This window comes from Etheostoma spectabile, chromosome 15, assembly GCF_008692095.1.
Source record: "Etheostoma spectabile isolate EspeVRDwgs_2016 chromosome 15, UIUC_Espe_1.0, whole genome shotgun sequence".
In the NCBI taxonomy this organism is placed as follows: domain Eukaryota; kingdom Metazoa; phylum Chordata; class Actinopteri; order Perciformes; family Percidae; genus Etheostoma; species Etheostoma spectabile.
This window is the reverse complement of record NC_045747.1, coordinates 28,090,204-28,097,703: the sequence shown is the minus strand read 5'-3', so window position 1 is coordinate 28,097,703 and position 7,500 is coordinate 28,090,204. Positions and strand designations below refer to the sequence as shown.

General features: G+C 40.9%; 1 protein-coding gene across 1 annotated transcript in view; it reads right to left on the bottom strand.

Moving 5' to 3' along the window:
* The window catches only part of dok4 (docking protein 4), a 120,947-nt gene that overhangs the window by 47,955 nt on the left and 65,492 nt on the right, over positions 1-7,500 (bottom strand). The gene's annotated exons all lie outside the window — the stretch shown is intronic.

Here is a 7,500-nt window from a genome sequence, read left to right as displayed (position 1 = left end):
CATTAAAAAAAAAAGGGATGTTCTGGCGGGTGATCTGCATCATGCATTTGGTTGGGACAGGGGAGGAGGAACACGTTGAAACGTCCTTCTCTTCTTTTTCACCCACCCTTAGATTAGGGTGGTACCTAAATCATGGTTGCAGCTTTCGCCACGGTCCAGCAACAAGTCCTGCGATGCCCTGCTACATCCAACTATGCTCTGCAGTGCCCTGCTACGTCCTGCTACATCCTGCTACGTCCTGCTACGTCCTGCAACGTCCGGCTGTGCCCTGCAACACCATGCAGTGCCCTGCATTGCCATAAACCACTACAAACTACTTTTTCTAGTCACTGTTCCATTATCTTTTACTGTGACTGTTATTGCCACTATTCATCACACCCCTAACCGGCCGTCAAACACCAACAACCAAGAGCATGGGTCTGTCCCAGGTTTCTTCCTAAAAGGGAGATTTTCCTTGCGGCTGTTGCACCCTTGCTTGCTCTACAGGGAACTACTAGAACAGTTGGGTCCTTGTAAATTATAGTTCTAGACCTACTCTATCTGTAAAGTGTATTGAGATAACTGTTGTTATGAATTGATGTTATGAATAAAATTGAACTGAATTGAGGAGACCAAGGATGACAGGAACCACGTCAGGGGTCAAGGTTTGACTTCAACGTAACTTGCAGTTATTTCAGGAAAACTTTTAAAAATACCCTTCAGGTGGGCAAACATTACCTCCGTTCTTTACACTCTCCATTTGCTCCCGGTGCATTTTAGAATCAATTTTATGATTTTAAGGCTGTTAAAGGTGCACTATGAGTTCCTGCATGGTTTCAATTCCATTTTTGTGTAAAATTGTAGGCATCTCTCCTTGATCCGCTAGCTGCCTGGTCCCTGAATACACAGTGAAAAAGACAGAGGGACACAGGGATCATGAACGTCAAACATACATTAGAGGCGCAGGCTGTGCACCAAACCATAACAAACCACGTTGCAGCTAGTCACCGAGAAGATGGTTGGGGGAGGAGATGGGGTTAGTGGCAGTTAGTCAGTTAGTCGTGACAGTTATGTAAACATGGGGGGAGGGGCGAGCTTGCTCTGTTTTGGAACGTCAACAGAAGTGACCATACAGGAAATCCTAGTGCACCTTTAATGGCCTGGCTGCTGCGTATTTGGCAAAGATATTAACTCTTAAGGAGCACAACAGCTCCTTGCAGTTACCGAAGAACCTAATTTTAGAACGGTATTGCCTGTCTATCTCTGTGCATTCAAAATGCATCAATAAAATGCACCTGTGTTCATTGTCCATTAGATTCGCCTTCAAATACCATAACCCCACCGCGACCATGGGCCACTCCATCCACAACGTTGACATCAGCAATACACGCTGTCTGCCATCTGCCCTGTACAGTGTAAAGCGCGAATCATCCATGAAGAGAACAGCTCTCCAAAGTGACATTTGAGCATTTGCACACTCAAGTCGGTTACAACGACAAACTGCATTCAGGTTGAGACCCCGATGAGGATGACGAGCATGCCGATGAGCGTCCCTGAGACTGTTCCCGACGGTTTGTGCAGAAATTCTTTGGTTATGGAATCCGATTGTAGCCGCCGGTGTCCGGTTGGCTGGTCTCAGACGATCTCGGAGGTGAAGATGCTGGATGTCAACGTCCTGGGTAGGTGTGGTTACACGTGGTCCGCGGTTGTGAGTCCGGTTTGATGTACTGCCAAATTCTCTGAAACACCTTTGGAGATGGCTTGTGGTGGAGAAATGAACATTCAATTCACCATGTCATTTCCACCCAAAAAACTTGCGACATTTGTGGCATTGTGCTGTGTGATAAAACAGCATATTTTAGAGTTGCCGGTATAATGCACACCTGCACAGTAGTCATGCTGTTTAATAAGCATCTTGATATGCCACACCTGTGAGGTGGATGGATTATCTTGGCAAAGAAGAAGTGCTGACTAACCAATATTTAATGTTTAGCAGATTTGTGCACAATATTTGAGAGAAATAGGCCTTTTGTGTGCATTGAAAAAGTCTTAGATCTCATGAAAAATGGGGGGAAAACAAATGTGCTGCACTTCTAATTTTTTTCAGTGTACATAGTAGTGCTGTGACATTTTCCTTTCTTCCTCCTGCTTTTACCTAACCTTTTCTGATGTTATGTTTTATTCTTTTTGGATTTCACTGTACGCTTTTTTAAATTCTTGTTCCTTGATGTAAAGCCCTTTGGATACCGGCTGGTGGCTACATCATTAAATATTGAGCGATTGATTTTCTTCACTGGTGTACATCTCCTTTCTGCCTTCAGTTGGGTTCTTCCAAAATGTGCCCAAATGAGCCGGAAAAGACCTGAGAACAAGGCTGTGAAGTTGTCGAGGCTTTGGGTTGTATGTGAAGATGGAGAGAGCAATGCAGTGAAACTTTGTCCAGTGGAGAAAAAGTGACTCACAGCTCTTTCTGAAAACTCTGGCTGCTGGTCTGTGATGTCTAGAAAACACTACATAGACAACTAACTGAGCTTGGAGTTGTTTTTTTTTAATCAGCCATATGAGTTATTCATACAGGGTAAATCTACAATGCAGGGCTTCCCATGGTGCTGAACCAACTGTCTTAAAGATGTAAGATAGGCATTAAAAATAAATAGACTTTCAGAAAAAGAAGCTGATGGATATGGATATCTTCAGTTAATGAGATGTGACACCTTCTGATAAATAATTATGTGTTGCTACTTCTGTGGCTGGAACAGTGACTCATGCAGCACGGAGGGGTGTGAAAGAAGAAATATAAATAACAGCAGTACTAATGCATCACGTCATCCTTTCAAATCCCTTCTCCTTCCAATCTCTTCTCAATCTACAGTCTGAAATGAGTTTGTTGTTGAACCCACATTTAATTTATTCTCAGGATTCTGATTTTTTTCTCACTATTCTGACTTTAAAATCAATTACTTGTTCACATGTGGCTAAAATACTCTGAGCACAGACTTAAAAATGGAAAAAATACTGATTTCAGTTGAACTGAAGGGTGTGATGAAGAAGAAAAACAGCCGACCATTACTCAAAATGCCCGTGCATCCATTTAGGTCTAGTGCCGACACAGGACTTACACCAACGCCATCCTTTCCAAATGTGTTAATGTAAGCGAAGCCCTCTGGAATAACAGAAACCCCAAACTGTTTCACATCAGTTTCATCTTTGAAGATGTGAGACGGGAGCAATTAGCACTCGCCGCTCCCGCCCACCTCCTCGCTGCCTCCTCTCTTTAACTTCACTTAGCACTTCCCACTGCTGAGACCCGATTACTTCAAACACAGGATGGGGAAGCGATATCAGCGAAGGAAAGATGAAGGAGAGGAGGGAGAGGGATGATGTGGAGGATGGGCTGAAAAGAGAGAGTAGACATGAAAGCAGAAGGGATGTACATAGAGAAAAACAAAAACGTTGGCTTCCACCAGACGTTACTTATTAATTACATTTGACACATATTCACGCTGTATCCTCTTCTACCAGACATTTAATATAAATTAAATTTGACACACATTCGTGCTGTAGCCCCCTAACACTTCCCCTTCACAGTTTCCAACACCTGTCCAAAACAAATGAAAACTGAGATTGGCTGACCATTTTTTTTAATTACACCAATAACAAGGCTGTTATGGCAGTTACACTGATATGAGATAAGATACACCTTTATAGGGGAAATACGGTTGTTGCAGCAGTACAAGAGAATTAACAGAAATAACTACAGATAAGTATGGAAAGGAACACAAATAAATAATAAGAAACCAAAAATAGAACAGAATAAAATGATAAACTACAGTATGCAGAGTATTTGAAGACATAATGACATGATAAAGTAAGCGGTGCTGATGAAGTAATACTGGTGTGATAGAGCAGAGTCAACAGGTCTATCTAAACAGTGATGAAGATATATATAATAATATATATATATATATATATATATAATATATTCTTCAGATACAGTATTAGGGGACCACTAAGGTCTATATAAAAGAGACTTCAGATACAGTATTAGGGGACCACCAGGTCTATATAAAAGAGACTTCAGTACAGTATTGGGGCCACTAAGGTCTATAAAGAGACTTCAGTACAGTTTAGGGACCACAAGGTCTATATAAAGAGACTTCAGATACGTCTTAGGGACCACTAAGGCTAGCGACTTCAGAACTAGTATTAAGGACCACTAAGGTCTATATAAAAGAGACTTCAGATACAGTATTAGGGGACCACTAAGGTCTATATAAAAGAGACTTGAATACAGTATTAGGGGACCACTAGGTCTATATAAAAGAGACTTCAGATACAGTATTGGGGACCACTAAGGTCTATATAAAAGAGACTTCAGATACAGTATTAGGGGACCATAGGTCATATAAAAGAGATTCGTACAGTATACGGACACTAAGGATAAAGAAGACTTCGTATACAGTATTAAGGGACCACTAAGGTCTATATAAAGAGACTTCAGATACAGTATTGGGACCACTAAGGTCTATATAAAGAGATTGAAATACATATTAGGGGACCACTAAGGTCTATATAAAGAGACTTCAGATACAGTATTTGGGGACCACTAAGGTCTATATAAAAGAGACTTCAGATACAGTTAGGGGACCATAAGGTCTATATAAAAGAGACTTCAGAACGTATTAGGGGACCACTAAGGTCTAATAAAAGAGACTTCAGAACAGTATTAGGGGACCTTAAGGCTAATAAACGAAGATATGATACAGATTTAGGGGACATAGCGTCTATATAAAAGGAGACTTCAGACAACAGAGTAGGGCTCACATAAGGTCTATTAAAAAGACCAGATCAGGATTAGGGACACTAAGGTCTATATAAAAGCATCCAAAGAGCACCATGTCACAGGATCTTTAAGTTTTAAACTTGAGTATTGAATGACGAGGCATTTTTCCGATAATCCATACTAAGGAGGCAATTTGGTTCATCGAAGTTCAGTACCCAGACCTAATTACATGTGACAAATAAAATGGATTGATTAATTGATTTATTGACTGATAGATGAATGAACCTCCAGACTCCTACTGTTAGGGACAGAGAGATCAATAGGCGTAGGTCAGTGGTGGGATTTTTATGAGATCACTTCTCCAAATCATAATAATAATCTAGTGATCTTGAAACAAAACATTCCCTTTGTCCACCTGCAAAAACTCATAACATGGTATTAAAATCTTAACCATATACAACAGGAGCCAATCAACAAGTTGAGTTGGAGTTAAAGGAACAGGACAGGGTAAACGCTGTCTGTACATGTCTTAACAAAGAAAGGAATGCATTTGTGGCCTGCAGTTCATTAGTAATGGTGAAGTTGAAATTCAAGTGGCGGACATTTTTCCAAACAACATTACAAATTGCGAGACCTCAGAAAAGTCAAGTGTCCAGTGGAATGGACCTCTGATTAACAGGAAATCTCTGTCCCTGTGTTGAGGCTTCATGCATTTCATTTTGGAAAGATAACTACTAAAATATAGCTTAAGACATACTGTATAGAAGCCTGATGTAAGCCTTACATTATGGACAAATGCTGTGGTTAATGAAGAATACCATTGCAATATTTAGTCAAACATCACTACTACTTGCTGCTTGGCAAATTAATACCATTTCTTTAATTTCTTCAGTTTTGGACCTTACACGGTTCCTGTTATTGTTAGGATGGACTAATAAGATGGAGAGCAAGCTGAAATAGCAGTTTCAGCAGTAGAAAGAATCACCAATAAGCTGTAATGGCATCACACACACATACACACACACACACACACACACGCACGTACACACACACAAACAGAGTGAGAGAGAAAGAGAGAGAGCGAGCGGGAGAAAAAGGCAATATATTCAGCAGCTGTATTAAATTGACTTACAATTAAAAAGCCCATAACATTTTGTCAAAGGAAATACAGAGAGGCTGCGGGAAGGGAGGACGAGACGGAGAACGGACCAGAGGACAACAGCAAGAGATAATGAAGCAATAATGAAGGACAGAGGGATGAATACAAGACAGGGTGTACTAGTACAAGACTGCGGGGGGAGGGGCGGGGAGGGGCGTGAGAGTGGAAATCAACATCAGTCAACACGGCCGATTTCTCTTTACAACACCGGATGCTGTTCATAAGGGATGGAAGCAACACGATACTGTTTGTACAAAAGAAAATGTGTGAAATATGTATTCATTACAAATACAAATACATAGCTTATTGCAAGGTAACAGAATATAGAAATTCAAATGCGTATGGGAAGCAGTTTATTGAATGAACACTTGCAAGGCATAAATACTTCAGGTAGTGACGTGTGACACCACAAACAGACAACTTATGGGCTGTGAAATATGTCACTGAACTGAAAAAATACTGGCGGAAATTGCCTATCCTACTTATGATTTCAAAAGCACATTTTGATCCATTTTCAATTTAAAATCCAAATTACATATACATAATTATTACAGAAGAAAAACAGCTGTAAAGTTATCAATACAACTGTATGAGATCCACAAACACCCCGAATGACTCTGTATTCAAAGATTTGGATACATTACTGTAGGTATTCTCCAGGTAATCCATATGTATATAGAAATGTATATACATTCCTGTCCCCCCCCGCCTGTCACCTGGTGGGACAGAGCTTTCGCCATTGCTGCCCCCTCCGTCCCTTCCCATACACACCCGTGACTGTACTGACCTGGGCACACCTTCTTCAGATTAGCTTTCCACATATAATAATCTGACATTTCTCCGCTGATAGTGGTTTTATCGTTTTTAATTGCTTTTAATAGGCTCGTTTTATGTGTTGATTTTATTGCGAATGAGTTTTTAATATCCTAAATGTGCTGGTTTTACTGTAAAGTGTCTTTGAGTACCATGTAAAGCACTACATAAAGAAAATGTATTATTATTATTATTACTATTAAGTCCAAATCAAATGTGGAAAGTCTAGAGGAGCCATTCATCTGAGCCATCTGGACCAGAGGAAGTCTCTAACAAGCTGCTAAAACCTCCGATCTATTAGCAACTTCATTAAGTGAGATTTTGGATAAGAACACTGGATCATATGTAGTAAGTAATAAAAACAGTTTTCAGGGAGGCCTGTAGGGGTGGGGTAGGGGGGATGAGAGGGATCAAACTCGCACTGGTAACCTGCAAACAAACCCAGAGTCAAAACAGCTGTGTCCTCCAAATCTTTTTTAAATATAAAAAGAGGACAGAGCTGGAGAAAGAGAGAGTGAAACAGAGCACCAGGGTCAGCTCGTTTACTTCCAACTGGCTGCTGTTTCCTAGAAGAGCGATACGTCGTGTTCCACCCCCTGCTGCCACAGTAACCACCCACCTAATTATGCTGCCACGGCAACCAAACCATCCCGCTGCCACAGCATCACGATCCTGCTGAGTGCGCATTTCTTCATTAGCCCATCTGACATGGACAAAGGAGAGTGGTGTGTTTGTGTGTGTGTGTGTGTGTGTGTGTGTGTGTGTG